The sequence below is a fragment of the Typopeltis vanoorti genome, chromosome 5 (genome assembly GCF_054136105.1).
Source record: "Typopeltis vanoorti isolate ZY-2024b chromosome 5, IOZ_Tvanoo_1.0, whole genome shotgun sequence".
NCBI lineage: Eukaryota > Metazoa > Arthropoda > Arachnida > Uropygi > Thelyphonidae > Typopeltis > Typopeltis vanoorti.
In genome coordinates, this window is record NC_143553.1 from 99,686,718 (window position 1) to 99,706,116 (window position 19,399).

At 36.5% G+C, this 19,399-nt stretch overlaps 1 protein-coding gene across 4 annotated transcripts in view; it reads right to left on the reverse strand.

The window, feature by feature from the left end:
* The window catches only part of LOC150106688 (methylcrotonoyl-CoA carboxylase beta chain, mitochondrial-like), a 321,267-nt gene that overhangs the window by 165,918 nt on the left and 135,950 nt on the right, over window positions 1-19,399 (reverse strand). The gene's annotated exons all lie outside the window — the stretch shown is intronic.

The following is a 19,399-nucleotide window of genomic DNA, read 5'->3' on the forward strand; positions in this document are numbered from 1 at the left end:
TACTTTCCTTCCACTCTCTTCTGTTCTGAGCCTTCTCTTTCTTTCTCTCTTTCCCTCTTCAAGGTTGTGTACCTGTCTCCATTCAGCATGCCATCTAGCATTGTTTTCCTTACTCTTACTCTGGGTCTTTTTCTGTCTATTTTTCCTTTGATGGCATCTCTGATGCTTCCATTTCCTCTCAGAATATGTCTGATCCAGTTTCTCTTGCTTCTTTTTATCCTCCTTAACAGACTTCTATCTTCTTCTACTCTTGTTAAGACCTCTTCATTAGTTATTTTATTTGTCCATTTGATTTTTTCAATCCTTCTCCAAATCCATGTCTCAAAGCTTTCCAAAATCTTAATTTCTGCTTTCTTCAATGTCCAAGTTTCAGCTGCATAGAGGGCAACACTCCACATATAACATTTTATTAGTCTTTTCTTTAGGTTTATATCCATTTTACTTCTGAATAAATTCCATTTTCTATTAAAGGCATCTCTTCCCATTGCTATTCTTGCTTTTATGTCACTTTTACATCTTCCATCACTGCTAATAACACTTCCTAGATATTTAAATGTCTTTACTTGATTCAATTTTTCTTCATTTATTCTGATATCCATATTTCACTCTTTCCTTGCTATTTTCATTACCTTTGTTTTTCTGATGTCAATTTTCATTCCATAATTGATACAGGATTCCAGTAATCTGTTCAATAGATGTTGTAATCCTGTTTCAGTATTTGATAATAATGCCTTGTCATCTGCATATCTTATTGCAAATATCTGTCTACCTCCAATCTTCATTCCTTCTTCTGAATTCTTCAGTGCTTCTTAAAACATTGTTTCAGAATACATGTTAAACAAAATTGGTGACAGAGAATAGCCTTGTCTTACTCCTCGTCCAATGATACCTGGTTCTGTTGTACCATATATTTCACTATATATGGGACCATGGCAGTTTGCCCCATATATAGTGAAATAATTAGCCTTCTGTCTTTCCAATCTTTTCCATTACTTCCACCATTTTATCCTATTTTACAAAGTCAAAAGCTTTTTCAAAATCTATATAACTGATATTAACTTCTTTATTCACTTCCAGACTTCTTTCACTTACTATTCTTAACAGTCCAATCGCATCTCTTGTTTCCCTACCCTTCCTCAAACCAAACTGATCTTCTCCAAGAAATTCTTCTACTTTAGATGCAATTTTTCGTGTTAAGATTCTCATAAGTATTTTTGATGTATGGGAAATGAGGCTTATCGTTCTAAAATCCTTGCAGTTCTTTTCTTTGGTATAGGTATAAATATTAAGGTCATAAAATCTTTTGGTAGTTCTCCTTTGTTATAAATTAAATTTATTATTTTGGTTATTTTTTTCAGTTCCTTTCTTCTGTAGTTGTTTCGGGAATTCTGCAGGTATTTCATCTATTCCTTCTGCCTTTCCACATTTTAGTTTTTTAATGGCCATTTCTACTTCTGTCTTCAAAATCTCTGGGCCTAGATCATCTTCATTTACCTTCTTTATATCTTCTAATGGCAACTCATTTGGTCTATTTTCCTTGTCATATAGATCTTCAATGTATTCCTTCCATCTCATTAGGATTTTTATCTTCTTCAGTTATGATTTCTCCATTCTTATTTTCTATGCCTCTAGTTCGAATTCCATTTCTCTTGTGATTCATGCTTCTTGCTTTTTCATATAAAAGATCATACCTTCCCACTTTCTCATAATTTTCCATTACTTCACATTGTTTTTTAAGCCAATCTTCTCTATTTCTTTTTGCTTCCCTTCTCAATTCTTCATTCAGGGTTCTATATTGTATTTTCCCTTCTGGGGTGTCTTTATTTTTCCATTTTCTTCTTTCTTCCATTAGAGAAATCATCTCATTAGTTATCCAAAGTTTTTTTTTTTTATTCTTTTAGCTCTTTACATATCCAATTTCTTCTTCTGCAATCTTCTTTATTTTCTCTTTAACTTGTTCCCATTTATTTTCTGGATCTTCAGTTTTGACAAAACTTGTTTCCTCTAATTCTTTCTCCAATCTATTTCCAAATTCCTTGGTATTTTTTTAATTTCTCTAAGTTCCATTTTTTCCTCATCATAGCTTCTTTTATTTTCTTTAGTTTCACATTTATTTCTATGAATAGTAGGTTGTGGTCAGAGTAAATATCAGCTCCAGGATATGTGCATCCTTTTTTACACTATTCTTGTATCTTTGCTTTACTATAATGTAATCAATTTGATACCTTTCCGTATCTCCTGGTTTTTTCCATGTGTATAGTCTTCTCTTAGATTTTTAAAACCAAGTATTCATAATTATTAGCTTATTTTCTTTACAGAATTCCACTAACCTTTCCCCTCTCTCATTTCTATTACCTAGTCCGTATCTTCCTACTACACTCACATCCTCTTCTTCGCCTACAATTCCATTCCAATCTCCCATTACAATCATATAGTCTTTTCTTTTTTCCTCCTTAATTAGTTCTTGTAATTATTCGTACATTTCCTCTATTTCCACATCTGAATGGTGACTTGTTGGCATATATACCTGCATTATTGTTATATCCACCGGTTCAGCCTTCAATTTTACCACCATAATCCTGTCATTCAGACAGTTTATGCTAATGATGCTCTTTGCTGTTCTTTTATTAAAAACAAGTGCAACTCCTTTTTCCTTTTTATCTCCACCTGAGTAAATTACTCTTACTTCATCACTATAAAAATCACCTATTCCTTCCCATCTGACTTCACTATGATATCAATTTTTCCTTTGTCCATTTCTTGTTTGAGATTTTTTAATTTTCCAAATCTGTTCATTCTTATTTTTAGAGGTACCTGTGGCATAGTATAATTATTAAAAGAGCACGTAAGACCACAGTAATAACTTTTAATTAATAAAGGTACAGATATTTCATACTAAAACTAACAGTACATCTTCAGTGTCCCACAAACAGTTATAGGAATGGAATATAAGTAACGAACATTCGGTGGATCGCCTATTAAAATACAATTATTGCCGCTTGCTAGGAAATGATAGAAAATAATAATTATTTAAGATAATTGGTTTTTTATTAATTACATAAAATAAAAGTTTCCCAGATCTTTGAGAGAGAGAGAGAGACAATCATTTTGAATATTTAAATTCGGTCGGTGTAAAATAGCTTCACAACTTTCTTTAAAAAGGCGTTCATATTTGAACCTGCATCTATGGAGGAGAATAACTTTATCCCACTGGATATTATAAGTAGTGTTAATACTGTGTTGTGCTAGACCAGACTTCTGAGGTTTGTTGTATTCAATATAATATTGATGTTCCTTAATTCTTTTTTCCACAGAACGGCCAGTTTGTCCAAAATAAGAAACATCACATTCACATGGTATTTGGTAAATGCCAGCCAAAGATAGAGATGACAGTTAATCCTTTGTAGAAGGCAATAAAAAGGAAATTTTGTTGATAGGAACATGCATGGGAATCAATTGGTACTTTTTTCAAAATTCTACTGATAGGTTCTGAGATTCCTGGAATGTAAGGGATTGGAACTCTGCAGACTGTTGAAGAAATCTTAAGTATTGGAACATAAGATTCAATTATCTGTTGGATTTGATGGGGCTTGTAATTATTCGATTCCATTAACTTTTTAATGATGGAAAGTTCTTGTTGTAAGATTACTGGAGAAGAGCAAACTTTATGTGCTCTATTAATTAGAGATTTAAGAATGCCAAATTTTTGAGATGCTTGGTGAGCAGACTTTTTATGAATGTATCTGCCAGTAAATGTGGGCTTTCGAAAGACACTTGTAGATAAGGTACCAGAAGAAGTTCGAATAAGGAGGATGTCCAAGAATGGTAAAGTTCTGCTCCCCACACATCTCAAAAATTTGGCATTCTTAAATCTCTAATTAATAGAGCAGTTTCTGCTTTATATTCCCTCCTCATCTACTAAATTCCTCATCATCATCAAATTCCTGCCATGTACCCTCAAGGGGTGTACAGCTACTAAATTCCTTATTGGTTTATCCTGCTGATCCTGGATATGCAGTCTGACACTACCTCTCTCAAACAATCCCTGACCACTTCCCATGCACTAATATACATTCCATGTAGTTTCTTATGCAATAGCAGTGCTCCAATTTGCCACCTAAGTTTTTCATAACTGCCAGCTTTGTAGGTTGGGTAAAGAATAAAAACAAGAATACAATTTCTGTCTTTCTTTTAGAGAAACTTGTGCCATAGTTTTGTGAATTATTTACACGTAAACACAAGGTAAAGGTAATAATTTATTATAAGGCCATAATATTTCCAGAATGCTGTCTATACTACTTCGGACAAACTGGATGTTCAATAGAAAAGAGATTACAACAACATTAATCATATATTTTCCACAGGAAATCCAATAAATCTGGATTGATTCAACATGGAGTAGACACAACATTCTTTGGTCTGAAACATGCCTACTAGATCGCTGTCAATACAAATTTGAACATTTATTTAAGGGAGAGTGCTGAAGCCTTGCTTCACTGCCTGAACTTGAATCAGAATACTGCCTATCATTATCAAAAATATGGAAAGTCTGATTATAATAATGCATCATTAATTTTATTTTATTTATTTATTTTTAATACTGTTCCTTTCTCTCAGTTCCTTTTCCTCAGTTAGAACATAATATTACTGGAAATATAACATCATGTGGCTCACTCTATTTCAAATAAATCCACTGTTTGCATTCTACCTTGTTATTAACTGTTTTATGCCACTGAATATGGTCTGTAATTTTCAGGCTGAAATATATTACCTTTACTTTATGTTTATGTGTAATAATTCATAATACAATTTCTTGTAATCCAGCAGTAAAACTTTCTGCAACTATCTCTGATCTGAAGTATTCAATAATAATACAGTGATACACCATTTTTCTACTTGTATATAGGAAATATACAAGGAAATACAAGGAAATATAACCTTGGTATCTTTCTGGGTCGGGCTCCCACTGATGGGACCTCAATAAATGTCAAACCAGTCTGGGTTTGAGATACTGAAGTCAACAGCATTCAGGCAGACTAATTGTGACGCTACTTTATGCACAAACCTTGGTTTATAGAAACTTGTGTAAAGGATTAAAACAAGAATTTTTTTTATTATTATTAAAACAAGAATGTAATTTATTTTCATTTATAATTTATAGTTATGAACATGCTGATAATTTGTTTGAACAGTCATAGTCTTTTATGTACAAGTAAACTTAGTCACAAAGATACTTCATGTGTAAACCTTGGTTTAAAGGATTAAAGCAAGAATATAATTTCTTGTCATTTATAATTTATGGTTATGGATATGTTCGTAACTTGCTTGTAACTATATTGAGAATATGAGTTCAATGACAAACAACTACCATATGCTTGCTTCTTGATGATAATGCAACAGAATAATCCAATTGCAAAAGAGGTGGAAACCAGGTTGGTACACACTTGCCATTACTTGGGAAACCAAGGCTTAGATTAGGGAAAACAATTTAAAGTGGAATGGGAGATGATTATTTCCATACCAACAAAAATTGTTTTATTACTCTGTTCAGTCAGTGCAAATGTTTGGCTAAAAATAATAAGAGAATGGGTGTGCAATGGGTGAAAGAAAATGAGAGAATGGGTGTGCAAGAGAAGCAGGGAAACGGAGAGGCTCAGGGTGGACAGGGGTACACAGCGTGAGAAAGGTGGATGCTCCGATATAAGTTGAATTAGATTGGATGAGGAAAGAGATGAAATGGATGCAGAATGAAATTAAAAAATTCAGGTAAAAACTATTAAAACTAATCATGATGGCACAAAAGAGATAACAAAAGATGAGTGAGTGGCGTTATGTGGCGACTCCATTATTAAAGGTATGCTGGATGATAGGATGCACAAGGTATGTTTTCCAGGTGGTAAAATGAGTAGAGTGACTGAGGCATTGGATATGAGGAGGGAGCGAGCAAAGGAGTTGATGGTTTTAATTGTCAGGAAGGATAGTCAGCGTGCTGCCTAGGTATGACTGTGGTGAGATGAGATGGAGAGCAAGGATTATGAATGATATGCTGGCTGAAATGTGTGAGGAGATGGGAGTACAATTTGTTAATGTGTAGAATGAGTTTGAAGGAAGAAGTGAACTTTATGAGAGCGATGGACTGCATTTGGATAGTTATGGTGTGAGTTGCTTGGAGCGACTGCTGCTGGAAGGTAGAGAAGTGAGTAGAGCGAGAGAGAATGAATCAGATCAAGCAGGAAGTGATGTGGAAGAGCAGGAGAGTAAGACAGGAGAGATTGAAGAGGTGGTTATGAATGAGGAAGTGAGTGGTATGAGTATAGAAAATGAGAGAATGGGTGTGCAAGAAGTGCAGGGAAACGGGAAGGCTCAGGGTGGACAGGGGGTGCACAGCATGAGACAGGTGGATGCTCCGAGAGGAGGTGAGAGCATGTGTAGACAGGAAAGAAATGGGATGACCTGGGATCAAGAGGAAACAGTTGGAATTGAAAAGGGTTTTAAAATGAATAAGCAGAAAGGGAAATGGCCCCAGTCAAGCATGAAGAGATCACATCGAGTGAGTGGTATCAGTGGAACTAGCTGTAGGTCCAGAAATGAGCTGTTGTGTTTGTATACAAATGCTAGAAGTATAAGAAACAAGGCAGATGAAATGGTTGCATTAATTGCGTCTGTTCACCCAAAGATTGTCAGAATAAGTGAGACATGGTTGGAAGAGGACGACATCCTGACAGGAATAGAGATGGAAGGGTATGATGTGTTTCGTGAGGATACAAGGAGTAAAAAGGGAGGAGGAGTGCTATTGATGATAGAGAAAGAGTTATGTCCACACAAAGTAGAGATGCAAGAGGGAAATAGTGCCAGTGGTTTTCAGGCAGTATGGTGCGAGATAGAGGTGAATTGAATCAAATATTTGGTTGGATGTTGTTATAGACCAGGTAATGTGGATGGTGGTGATAATGAAATGTATAATCAAATTAGTCAAGTCCTCAACACTATATTAGCCAATGGCTACAACCCCCCAAAAAATCCAATAAAAATGCTAAAACCAGTAAACCACAACCCCCCCCCCCTTCACAATAAAGATTACACTAAATCTATCACCATCCCCTACATCCGGGGCACCTCTGAGAAAATAACCAATATCCTCAAAAATGACCTAACTTCTTGTTATAGACCACATAAAAAGTTGGCATCCCTTATCTGCTCTATCAAAAACCAACCACTTCCTCTAGACCTACCTGGTGTATACCAGGTCCCTGGCAGCAGCAAATTGTCCTACTTTGGCCAAACAGGCAGGACAGCGAATATCAGGATTTCAGAATACAAAGACTACACCCGATTTCACCAATACAGCCACTCTCGGCTTGCAGACCATGCCATAGATGCCTGCCATAGAATTCGTTGGAAGAAAACTAAAATAATACACCGCAGCAAGTTCAAGTATGAAAGATTATTCATGGAATCATCAGCAGCTCTAAAAAACGTTCCAAACCTCAACAAATTTGGGTGCATGAGACTGCCCCAAATTTGGGAGACTTACATCAACTTCAGCCCAACAGCCAAGAAAACCCAATTAGCCTGCTAGAGGGCACCATTAAGAATTTAGGAACAATATTAGTTTCTTGCCTTCTTCCTCATTTTCTTTTGTTAGTGCCTGCTTGTACATACCATGTTTGTATGTTCCTGAAGATGGCAACGTGACATTGCCGAAATATTGAAGGTATTCATTAAAGTTTCCTTTAATTAATATCCATTTTATGCGTTGTAAATTCCTTAAGTTAATTACCAGTTAAATAAGAAAAGGGTGATCATTATGGGCGATTTTAATTATGGCAATATAGACTAGAATGATGAGATAGCAACTGGAAATAAATAAAATTAGTTTCTGGAGTTTTTGAGGGATAACTACTCAGAAAGTATGTAACAGAGGGCACGCGAGGATTGAGGGTCTTGGATTTAGTCATCTCATCAGAGGATGTAATTATGAATGAGGTGTCAAATCATCCACCAATTGGTGAGATTGACCATGAGGTGATTACCTGGGTGGTTGCCAGCAATGTGAGGACCTCTGTGAGAAAAGGGTATATGTGGAGCTACAAGGGGGGGGGGTTATTATGAAGAGCTCAGGAGACAGCTTGTAGGTGTAGCATTGAATGAGGAGTTAGCTGGAAAAGAGATCAATGCAGCTTGGGGGATTTTCAAAAACTATCTAGTAGATGCAATGTCTAAGTGTATTCCAAGGGTGAGAAGGTTAAATAAGGTAGGTGTGAGATGGATGAATAAAGAGATTAAGCATGCAATACAGAGAAAGAGGCATTGTGGAGGCAGCATAAAAGAAGGGGAAATAACCAATTCCATGAGGTCTACAAAGATCAGGCAAGGAGGGTGACTTGGTTGGTGAGGGTAGCTAAAGAGAGGTATGAACAGCAGTTAGCTAATGATGCCAAAAAGAATCCTAAGGAGTTCTTTTGATATGTAGCCAGCAAAAGAAAGAATGATTATGGAAGGATGATATTGATGGGAGAAAATGGTATAAAGAAAACTGTTGCAGAATGTGGTGGAGATACTTAATGAGCAATTCATAAAGGTCTTTCAATCTTGTGAATGTGACTTCATGGAGAGATTGAGAGCAGTAGATGATGGGGAGGAGAGACTGACTGTAAGTGAGCAAGAGGTGTATGGGGGAGTTGAGTAAACTAGATGTTAATAAAGCTGTGGGACTTGATAATATATCGCCACGTATTCTGAAGGAATATGCCAGGGAGTTGATGGCAGCCTTGACATATTTTTTTAATACGAGTCTTGCACCAGGTGAAGTTCCTAAGGAGTGGAAGGAGGGTAAGATTGTGCCAGTTCATAAAGGAGGTGATAGAACTCAAGCATCAAACTACAGGTCTATCTATGTATCAGGTGCGGTTAAGTTGTTGGAGATGCTTGTGAGAACTAGGATCCACAATTTGGTTGACAATGATGGTATTATCTTTGATGGACAGCATGGATTTGCTAAAGGGAGATCATGTTTTAGTAATCTACTTATTACAATAAGGTGACTGCTTCCTTGGACAGAAGAAGGATACACTGTAATGTACTTAGATTTCGCAAAGGCTTTTGATAGAGTACCTCATGATAAATTGATAGTCAAACTAGAGCAGATGAGGTTGGATATTAGATTAGTGCATTGGATTGGAGACTGGCTATCTGATAGGTATCAACAAGTTGTGTATGGGGGAGCAATATCCAGGAAAAGGAAAGTCACTAGTGGAGTGTTAAATTTTGATTAATTGAAACTCTTAAGAAATTTAACAAGCAAAACCCTAAAAAGAATATACTTGTCCAAGTATGTGTTATATGTGTATCTGGACAAATATAGAACACATTATTACAAAGAACGGAAATTGTGAATAATTAAATGAAAGGATTCTTACTAGATCGTCTAATGTCAGTGATACTTTGTAAATACTGTATATATAATTTTAAAAATATATAATACAATGAATTGCTGTATGACTTACATGTAAGATAATATGAACAAAAGGTCAAAGTATGAGGATACGTCAACGGAATAAAAGGTTGCCCCAGGCGGTATCAGTTGCACATGGCACGTGGAGGGGTAAGCAGTCAAAACGAAATTAAATGCTACAAAGTGAGATCCACGTGGGGAGAATTGTACGTGAGGGTGAACAACGAAGGTTACAGAGAGTGCTGGTAGGGAGATGGTATAAAAGGATTAGGACCCCCCCCCCCATGCTCTCTTAGGTTTTTTTTTTTTTGGTTTTTGCAGTAGTGAGCGTCTCTCTTCCGGAAAGTCTAGATGAAGGGTCAGCGGGGAGCTCTGCTTGGACTACCACAGGTAACAGTTGGAAATGCTGCGTATCAGTTGGAAATGTCACATGCCCCAAACCTTATGATAGAAGAAAATATATCTATACTGAAGACAGGCAAATGAAAACGCTCAGTGTCTCGGTAAGGACCCTCAAGGAATCAGAATCGCCAGACACCAACGAAGTCCCTGGAATAGGCTTGATATGCTAGAAACATGTGGACCTACCAATGACTGGAGAAATCCATGCCAAGACACCGACTAAAAAGAAATCGTATGAGGAACAAGAGCCAAGAGCCAAAGGAACAAGTATAAGAAGACCATGTGTACGTTAAGTTGAAAGTTCTTTGTCTAGTATTATGTATAAGGATAAGAAATTAACTGTAAACTGAGAATCAAGGACTTTGATTAAGATAAGACAGGACTGTAGCACGCTGATATTAGTTAGAAGAAAGTGAGATACCTCTTGAATGTGATAAGTTAATATTTATGTTTTAATTGAAGATTAAGGTGTATTGAGTATTGAGTTAACTCTTGAAAATTCATGTTAATATTGTTGTCTAAGATTACTAGGTTCTTAATCTTATAAAGGGAATGTTTCTTTGATAATCTTATTTACTGGGGATGCATGAGAATTAGTTTGTTTAGCATTGAATTGATCCTGATCGAATGTTCTTTGTATTGTATGATAATTAATATGTTTAATAAACTTTTTGCTATCTTTAAATCCAATTGACTGAGTTTAGAATCCGATGCACCACTCACAAAAAGTACGAGTCTAAGCGGGAGGAAATAGGTTGTAGTTTAGGTCACGATTGCAAACCAATGGTCATTAGTGTACATCTGAAAATTCACTTCTTGATTAAGATTTCCTTTTCTTAATCTAATGGTTCTAGATGGCGCAGTGTTAAAATATAAATTTTCCTAGAGCTTTAAGAGAGGCAAGATTTCAGAACCTTTGACACCTTGGATTTGGTTCGACCCTGAGGCAATTCCTTTGTGTTTCAGCAGTACCATGTGACACTCTAGGAAAGACTTATTGTAGAATACATATATATTGATAAGAAATTAAGAAAATAGGACACAACAGGAGTGCCTCGGGAGGGGGGGGTCTGTTTTGGGACTATATTGTTTAACTTGTATATTAACGATATATGTGAAGATTTGGATGGAGATATTCAGTCGTTTGCAGATGATTCAAAGTTGGGACAAACCATGAAGAGTAGTGAAGATGTTGTGGCCTTACAAGAAGACTTGAATAAATTGAGTGATTGGGCATGGAAATGGAGATGCAAGTTCAATGTTGCAAAATGTAAGGTTTTAAAATTTGGAAAATAAAGATGGGATGTAGAATTTATGCTAGGTGAGGATATATTGTTGGAGGTGGAAGAAATAAGAGATCTGGGGATGATAGTGGATAAGGATCTGAAATTTAGGGGACACATCACCAAAATTGTGAAGATAACACAAAGGCTTCTGGGAATGATGAAGAGGACACTGACGTGTAGAAGTAGGGAGATTCTTGTTCTGTTGTATAAGGCTTTGATTAGGCCACACATGGACTATAGTGCCCAGATTTAGTCACCTGGTTTTCAGAAGGATGAAGAGATGTTGGAAAGGGTCCAAAGGCGACTGACTAAGGTAATTTCTGACCTCTGGAATGTCAAGTATGAGGAAAGATTGAGAAGATGTAATTTGCAGAGTCTGGTGGACAGGAGGAAGAGGGGAGATATGATAGAGACCTAGAAGTTGGTAGGGGGTTGTTATAGGATCAATGCTGGAGAAGTTCTACAGAAAATAGTGGGAGATTGGGGGAGAACCAGAGGTCATCCCTGGAAACTGCATAAATAAGGTGTGAGTAGGGGAGTGAGGGGCAGGTTTTTTTCATGCAGAGTTGTAAATGATTGGAATGCTTTGCCTGAGAGTGTGGTGTCTGCAAGGAGTTTGAAAATATTCAAGGCACAGCATGATGAGCTGTGTGTGTGTGTGTGATAAAAGGACCTCCCAGATGAGTCTTTGATTCTATGAGTTCTTGGGGTAATAATAATAATCCAACCAAGGAATATGGTGCCTTCCTGGAAGAAAGAGGAATTTTTTTTTTTTTTTAGATCTTTGTCTGAACTGTCCATAGAACAAACGACATCCTCAATAAACTCAGGAGAATCACTTATGATAGCAAGATAGAAATCAAGCAAGATAGAAATCTGGAAGGGGTTGCCTGACATTTCAGTAGTTTTTTGTAATAATTCCTACCCATGAAAGGTTGTCAATCTACAGTACATTTGTACCATAGATGGGATAATGATTTCTTTCCCATCTTTATTTTATTTTATTTTTATTTATTAATTACTAATCTGGAGGACCTGCCAAACACGAAATCTTTTTAGGGCACATAAGGCCTCCAATAAGCAGAGAGATAGTCATACACTGGGCTATCTCACACACTTTAGATGAAAAATGAAATTCATTTTTCATCTAAAGATAATCATAAACAGATACGCAACTAGCAGTATGCATCTTGTTGGATGAATAGTAGATATACTAGTCACTTGACCAACTCAAACTAACATCGATATGTGAACAATTTGTGTGAAAATAGTGATAGCAAATGTCTTGGTATTTCTACCTGCTCAATCCGTGTGACTGAAAAACAAAAGCCAATTGGAATTATGAACACTGAAATTTATGCGAAGGAAATTAACAGAGTTGGACCAGAGAAAATCAATATTTTAAATATAGGAAATCAAAAAAAGTTCAGGAGGGTGATATTAGGAAAGCAACAGAAACAGTAAATGAACTTGACAGAATGAGATAGAGAGATTTTATGTCAAACAAGATTAATAAAATTACTAAAAGGTTTTTATAAGATTGATGCAGGGGGAAATGTTTCAGCTGTGTGATAGTGATGGAAGAACAAGAGGTCATCCCTGGAAATTAAAGAAAAGTGTGGTTAACAAGGGTATGAGAACGAGGTTTTTCACCTGGAGGGTGGTGAATGAGTGGAATTCATTGCCAGACTCAGTTACGAGTTCTTCATCTGTAAATGAATTCAAGAAGAGATATGATAGATATTGTTTTGCTAGTTTGGGTCTCCCACGATGAGTCTACTGACTCCATGGAGATACCCGTAATAATAATAATAATAATAATAATAATAATATTAAAGAGAAGATTCAAAAGTTGGAAACTATGACCATGTGTATCACAGAAAACATATACACAAATGTCACTTTTGAGATGAAAATTTACAGAATGTGCATGACTAAGATGAATAGCAGTTGAAAGTTGAAATTCTGTTAGAAAAAGTTAGTATAGTTTTGCAGAATGGAGATGAATCAATACTTCTGAAACTAAGAACATGATATTTGTGAATTGAAGCTGGAAGGTTGAAGTTTGTCTTTTTATGCATACAAACTTTATCTTTGCTTGACTATTTGGATTTCCTATTTAACATAAGTTGAAATTGGGAGAGATCTGAAACATACATTAATAATGGATGCTTTACTCCTTTCAAAGTGCAGTGCTGACAGTCCCCCCCCCCCCCCCCACATAAGTCACTAACTGAATTCCCTTCAAGCACATCTGGCAGAAAAGTATTTGTTAACTGACCTCTGACCTGGAAGCCTCAAAAAATCTTACCAATAGATACAGTTCATGATGCTACATCCTCTGTCCAAAAAGAAACCAAACTTTTCGAAAATAGAACTAGTGGCACCACCTGTTGTATCTTTTTTGTTGACCTTCATTTGTATTGTGTCAACTGTTTATGACCTGTGTTTCATTAGAAGCCGAGTTATAGTGCCAAGAGTGACAGTGTGTTTTGGCAAACAGTCGGTCTTCATGATATTCATGCCGTACACGATGAATTATCGCTATCAATCGCTTCAAAACTTCGAGATAAAACTCACCTGTGACCGTTTGGCCAGGTGGAACGAATTATTTGTGGATAATGTCCTTGGAATCGTAGAAACATATCAGCATTACCTTTACTTTTGACTTCTCCAAGTGACTTTTTTTTCGGATGCCCCTCTTCTGGTGGTCTCCACTCAGCACTCTGGCACTTTGTTTCAGGTTCATACTCAAAACACCACGTTTCGTCACCAGTAACAATCGTTTCAAGGAAGTTTGCATCCTTACGAGTGATTTTAATGAGGTCCTTGCAGTGTTCAATTCGATACATTTTTTGGTCTTCGGTCAACTTGGAGAACAAATCACAAATTCAATTTACGAAAGCCCAAATTCTCGGTCAAAATGTTGTGGGCAGTTGATTTTGGAATCCCCAATTCATCTTCAATCAATCTCAAGGACAATTTTGGGTTTTCTTCGATGAAATCATGCACCTTTTGGGTGTTAATTTCACTCTTTCCAGTGTTTGGACGGCCTGGCTTTTTGTTATCCTCAAGCGTCTCACGACCACTTTGAAATCGGTCGTAAACTTGAGTACGGGATAAGCATTCATAACCGTATGCTTCTTGAAGCATTTGATGCGTTTCGGTAAACGTTTACCAAGTTTAACACAAAAGTCAATTGCAGATCTCTGTTTGAAACTCATTTTCCAACCGTTCGTCAAAACACACTGTCACTCTTGGCACTATAACTCAACTTCTAATGAAACAAATGTCATAAATAGTGACACAACAATAATGAAGGTTGCCACTTTCGACAACAAAAAGATACAACAGGTGGCGCCACTAGTTTCTTCTATTTTCGAAAAGTTTGGTTTCTTTTTTGGACAGAGGGTCTATTTAGCAGCCATTCTGCAGAATTACCATTTTAAAGCTGTACCCTGGAAAAGAAGAAATGTCCAAAATGTCTGGTCTCTCCATGATGTTTCACACACCTCTGAAATCATCACTCATATTGCATGCTAGAAGAAATGGAGAAAAGTAAGGTCTTTGCTGTGAAATGAAATCCATTTCTTTTTTGGCACACTTCAAGCTTTGATTAAGTAAAAAAAGTCTGTGGTATTATACTGGATAAAAAAAAAAAAAAAAAAAAATTCATCTATTACCCAGTGGTGTCTAGTACCACAGTAATTACTGCAGACTGACTGAACTGCCAAATCACTGATGGAATGGTCTTCATATTGTGATGCACCAACCATCAGTGTTCTGGACTTATAAGGTTTTTATCCTGGACACTAGAATCATGCGATCTACCTAATCTAAGAACATGCAGTCTTATCTTAGATTAGAACCAAAAGAGGAGCAACTGAGTTTTATACATTTTCTGCTGAGACTGCATATAAAAAACAGTCCTTTCCACTTCATTATGTCCCTTTTATCTTACTTTAAAGAAATCATAGTATAGCAAAACACATAATTTATAGTCATTCTCCTCTATTAAAGTCTGTGAAGTTTAATAACGGTAGCAATCAATAGAGATGGCCTCTGTCAAAAACATTTCTTAGCTGGTAACCTGACCAGGGTCCAGAAACAATGTTCTTTTCCTGAGCAGCTGAAGGATAGCACACCTAACATAAAACTTCTTAAAACAGATCCATCAGTATATGTTGCATTTACAGATGCATTGCATCCTATCATTCCTGTTTTGAGAAAAAACATCACAAAAATGAAAATTTCATCGCTGTGTAAATCTTATGTGTGTTTACACACACACACACACACACACACACACACACACACACACACACACACACACACACATGCAGTTATCAATAATGAAATTACAACCAACATTAATGGGTATTTTATTTTATTTTATTTATTTATTAATTATCATCATCATCAAATTCCTGCAATGTACCCTCAAGGGGTGTACAGGATATGATAGTATTACATGAAAAAAATTACATCATTACTAACTTCCTATCTAAAATTTTCCTCCAAATCAGTCTGTTACTTGTCAAGACTCCAACATTATCAGATCTTATATTTCTATCGTCTAAAGCACTTTGCCGTATCAATCCACCTATATCTTGGTCTTCCTCTGGGTCGTTTTGCTGCCAACCTGGCAGAGAACACTTGTTTTGCTAATCTTTCTTCACCCATTCTGTTTAAGTGACCATACCACCTGAGATTAGCTCTGCTAACGCATTCCTGGATGCTGACAATGTCAAGTTCTTTCCTAATATCCTCGTTTTTAATATGATACTGCCATTGATGCCATCTGTTCACGCCTATAATCTTTCTCAGGACTCTCATATCTGTGGTCTCTAGTCTTTGGTCAAGTGTTTTACTTCTGACCCAGCTCCCATATCCATAAGTTAAAACTGGTTTGAACACTGTCTTGTATACAGCTATTTTAGTGTTCCGACTAATTTCTCTCTTATTCCATATGAATTTATTCAATTGACTTCCCACCATACCAGCTTTGCTGATTCTGTTGTCTATTTCTATATTTAATTTACCATCTTCAGTAAAATTGTGCCTAAATAGCTGAAATGTTTTACTTGTTCCACAGGTTCTCCATTCAAAACACAGTTGACATTTTCAATGATTCTGCCTATTTTCATTATCTTTGTCTTTTTATTGGTGACCATCATACCATATCTATTACAACAATTATTCAATTTAGTCAGAGAATCTTGCAGACTTGTAGCAGATTTATTTAGAAGTATAACATCATCTGCATAAAGCAAAGAGTTGACATTAACATCTCCAATTTTGATTTCATGTTTAATACCACTTTCCTTCATAATGTGATCCATATAGATAATGAATAACAGAGGGGATAATGTACATCCTTGTCTCACACCAGATTTAACATTAAACCATCTTCCTGTACTTCCTTCAATTCTAACTGCTGACTTACAACTCAAATAAAGACTAAGTATTTCTAGAAATAATGCCCCCATTGAAACCATATATCTGTAGCGTATTGAATAGCTTCTCTCTTGACACCTTGTCAAATGCCTTTTCCAAATCGACAAAACTTAAATACAGATCTTTGTTATATTCCCATGCTTTCTCGACTATTTGTCGTAAAGTGAAGATCTGATCCTGACAGCCTCTATTTGGCCTGAATCCAGCTTGTTCTTCACCAAGCTTTTCTTCCACAATTCTTCTCAACCGTTTCTCAAGTATACTTGCATAGATCTTGCCAGGAACACTCAGTAGGGAAATACCTCTGTAATTCTCACATTCAGTTTTATTTCCCTTTTTATATATGGGTACTATGAGAGCTCTACTCCAATCATCGGGAATACGTCCCTCTGTCCAGGCTTTCTGAACTATGCAGTGCAACCATTGTAAGACTTTTATATCACCATACTTCAGCATTTCTGGTCAAATATCATCTACTCCTGCTGCCTTTCCACATTTCAAGCCTTTAATGGCTTTTTCTACTTAAAGTATGGATATGTATTCCTGACTGCATTCCTGGACAGTGTTTTTTACCACTGTGCTGTCATCACTGCTTGTTTCATTTAGCAAATTTTCAAAGTAATTACTCCATAATTCAAGGATATCTTTTTCTCCTGTTTTCATGTCACCTTTATCATCTCTAACTCCTTTTACAGCACTCTTTCCTCCATTCCTAAGCTTCTTCAACAGCCTCCAGAATAATTTGCCACCTTCTTCATATTTATTTCCTATATTCTTGCCAAAGTCCTCCCATGACTTTTGTTTAGCTAGTTTTACACAGTGTTTAGCATTCTTGCATTTGTCTCTTTATTCTCTAAGAGCACAAGCTGACTTATTTGCCAGGAACTTTTGATATGCTTTCTTCTGTTCCTTCACTGCTTCTTTAACTTCCTGTGTCCACCATGGAGTTCTAATTTTTCTGTCCTTGCGGACAACTTCACCACATGCCTCTGTAGCTGAATCAATCAGGCCTTTCTTCAAGGCTTGCCACTGAATCTCCAAGGTTTGATTCCTGTTCTCAAACGCTTTCGTTTTTTCTTCAATAATCTTTGCGTATTTTAGTCTACAGTTCACATCTGAGAGTTGCTCAACTTTTGTTCGTTTTAAAACTTTCTTACATGTTATTCTTTTCAATATGAAATTCAATTTTATCCTGCTCAAGACTAAATAGTGATCACTTCCAATTTCAAATCCTCTGTACACTCTGGTGTCCTGCACCAGGGAGAAAACATCACTATCAACAATAACATAGTCAATGAGACTTTTCTTATTCCTTGCCTGTTCTCTCCATGTGAATTTGTGCACATTTTTATGTTGGAACATGGTGTTAGTAATAACCAGTCCATGTCCTGAGCAGAAATCCAACAGATATTTGCCATTATTATTAGCTTTGCTCTTTTCTCCAAATTTTCCCAAAATATTTTTGTATGTCTGACAATCATTTTCTACTCTGCTATTTAGATCCCCAACAAGGACCAACTTTTCCTTTTTCATTGTGTCCGTTGCTTTTTCTAAAGCCTCAAAAAATTCCTCCACTTCTACCTTAGCACACTGTCCACTTCTACCACTTCAACCTTCTGTGGGACTATAGGTACAAATAAGTCTCATTGTCTAGTTCCCCCATTCTCATATTTGCCCACATTACTCTACTTGAGACTGACTGCCATTCAAGAAGATTAGCCTCGTATTTTGTGTTGAATACTATGGCTACTCCTTTTCCTTGATTGTCATTGCCTGAATATAACATTTTGTATTTATTGCTCAGAATGATCTCACCAGTTTTTGTCTTTTTTTGTTTCAGTCACCCCTATTATGTTGATCTGGTACTTATCTAATTCCTCAGCTAGCTCCATTTCTTTAGCATTCAAGCTTCTTATGTTAATAGTACCGATCTTTAACTCTGGTGATGTTGAGTTGGGGTGTTTTTTCAGATTTGTTCCAGTAGCTGACTTTTCGCTGTTCACCCTGGTTCCCTGGCAAAAACAACAGTGGCCTTTTTAACTGGGCAACGCCCCATCCGGCATGAAATTTTGTCATGTTGTACCATCATTTTTTATTTTGGTTTAACCAATAAGAATACAATTTGGTCGGCTAAATCCCAAATTGCCAGCCCATCCTCGTTTGTTCAGTATCCAAGTAGATACCTAATAGGGTGCACCACGAGAAGGTGAGGATTTGACATTAGGTTAGAAGCCCTGGTCGGTTCTCCGCATTCCTTTAAATAAATTCCTTTAAATTTATTTCATCAAGAGTATAAGAAAAATAGTTCATATATCCTTCACCATAACAGCTTCCTCTGCCACCATAGCAGGCATATAAGCACCCAGTAGCGAACTCAAGATTTAATCTTGGGGGGGGGGGGGGGGTTGAGTAGACGATTTGAGAATACACACTATGCATCGCATATGACCTATGCTTGAGCATCTGCAATGATTTCTAATTCATAAGTAGTATAGAAATAGAAGACACGACATAACAAAATTAAAAAAAAAGAATTTCAATTAGGAAAAGATTTTTGGAAAATTTTCTAGTGTTTTTTTCCCTCTTTCTTTGGGGGGGTGGCCTTTCCCCCATCTGTAGGTGCACCACTGTAGCCACCTCCTGCTGTACAACTGCCACATACTACAGCTATCTGTAGGGTAAAAAAAAATGCACATGATTTAACTTTATGGCTATTTACTCATCCAATATCCTGTCAATGAATTAGACAGTCTACTAGAGGTCCCATTACATCTGGAATGCTCTGCAACTAATTACTCTA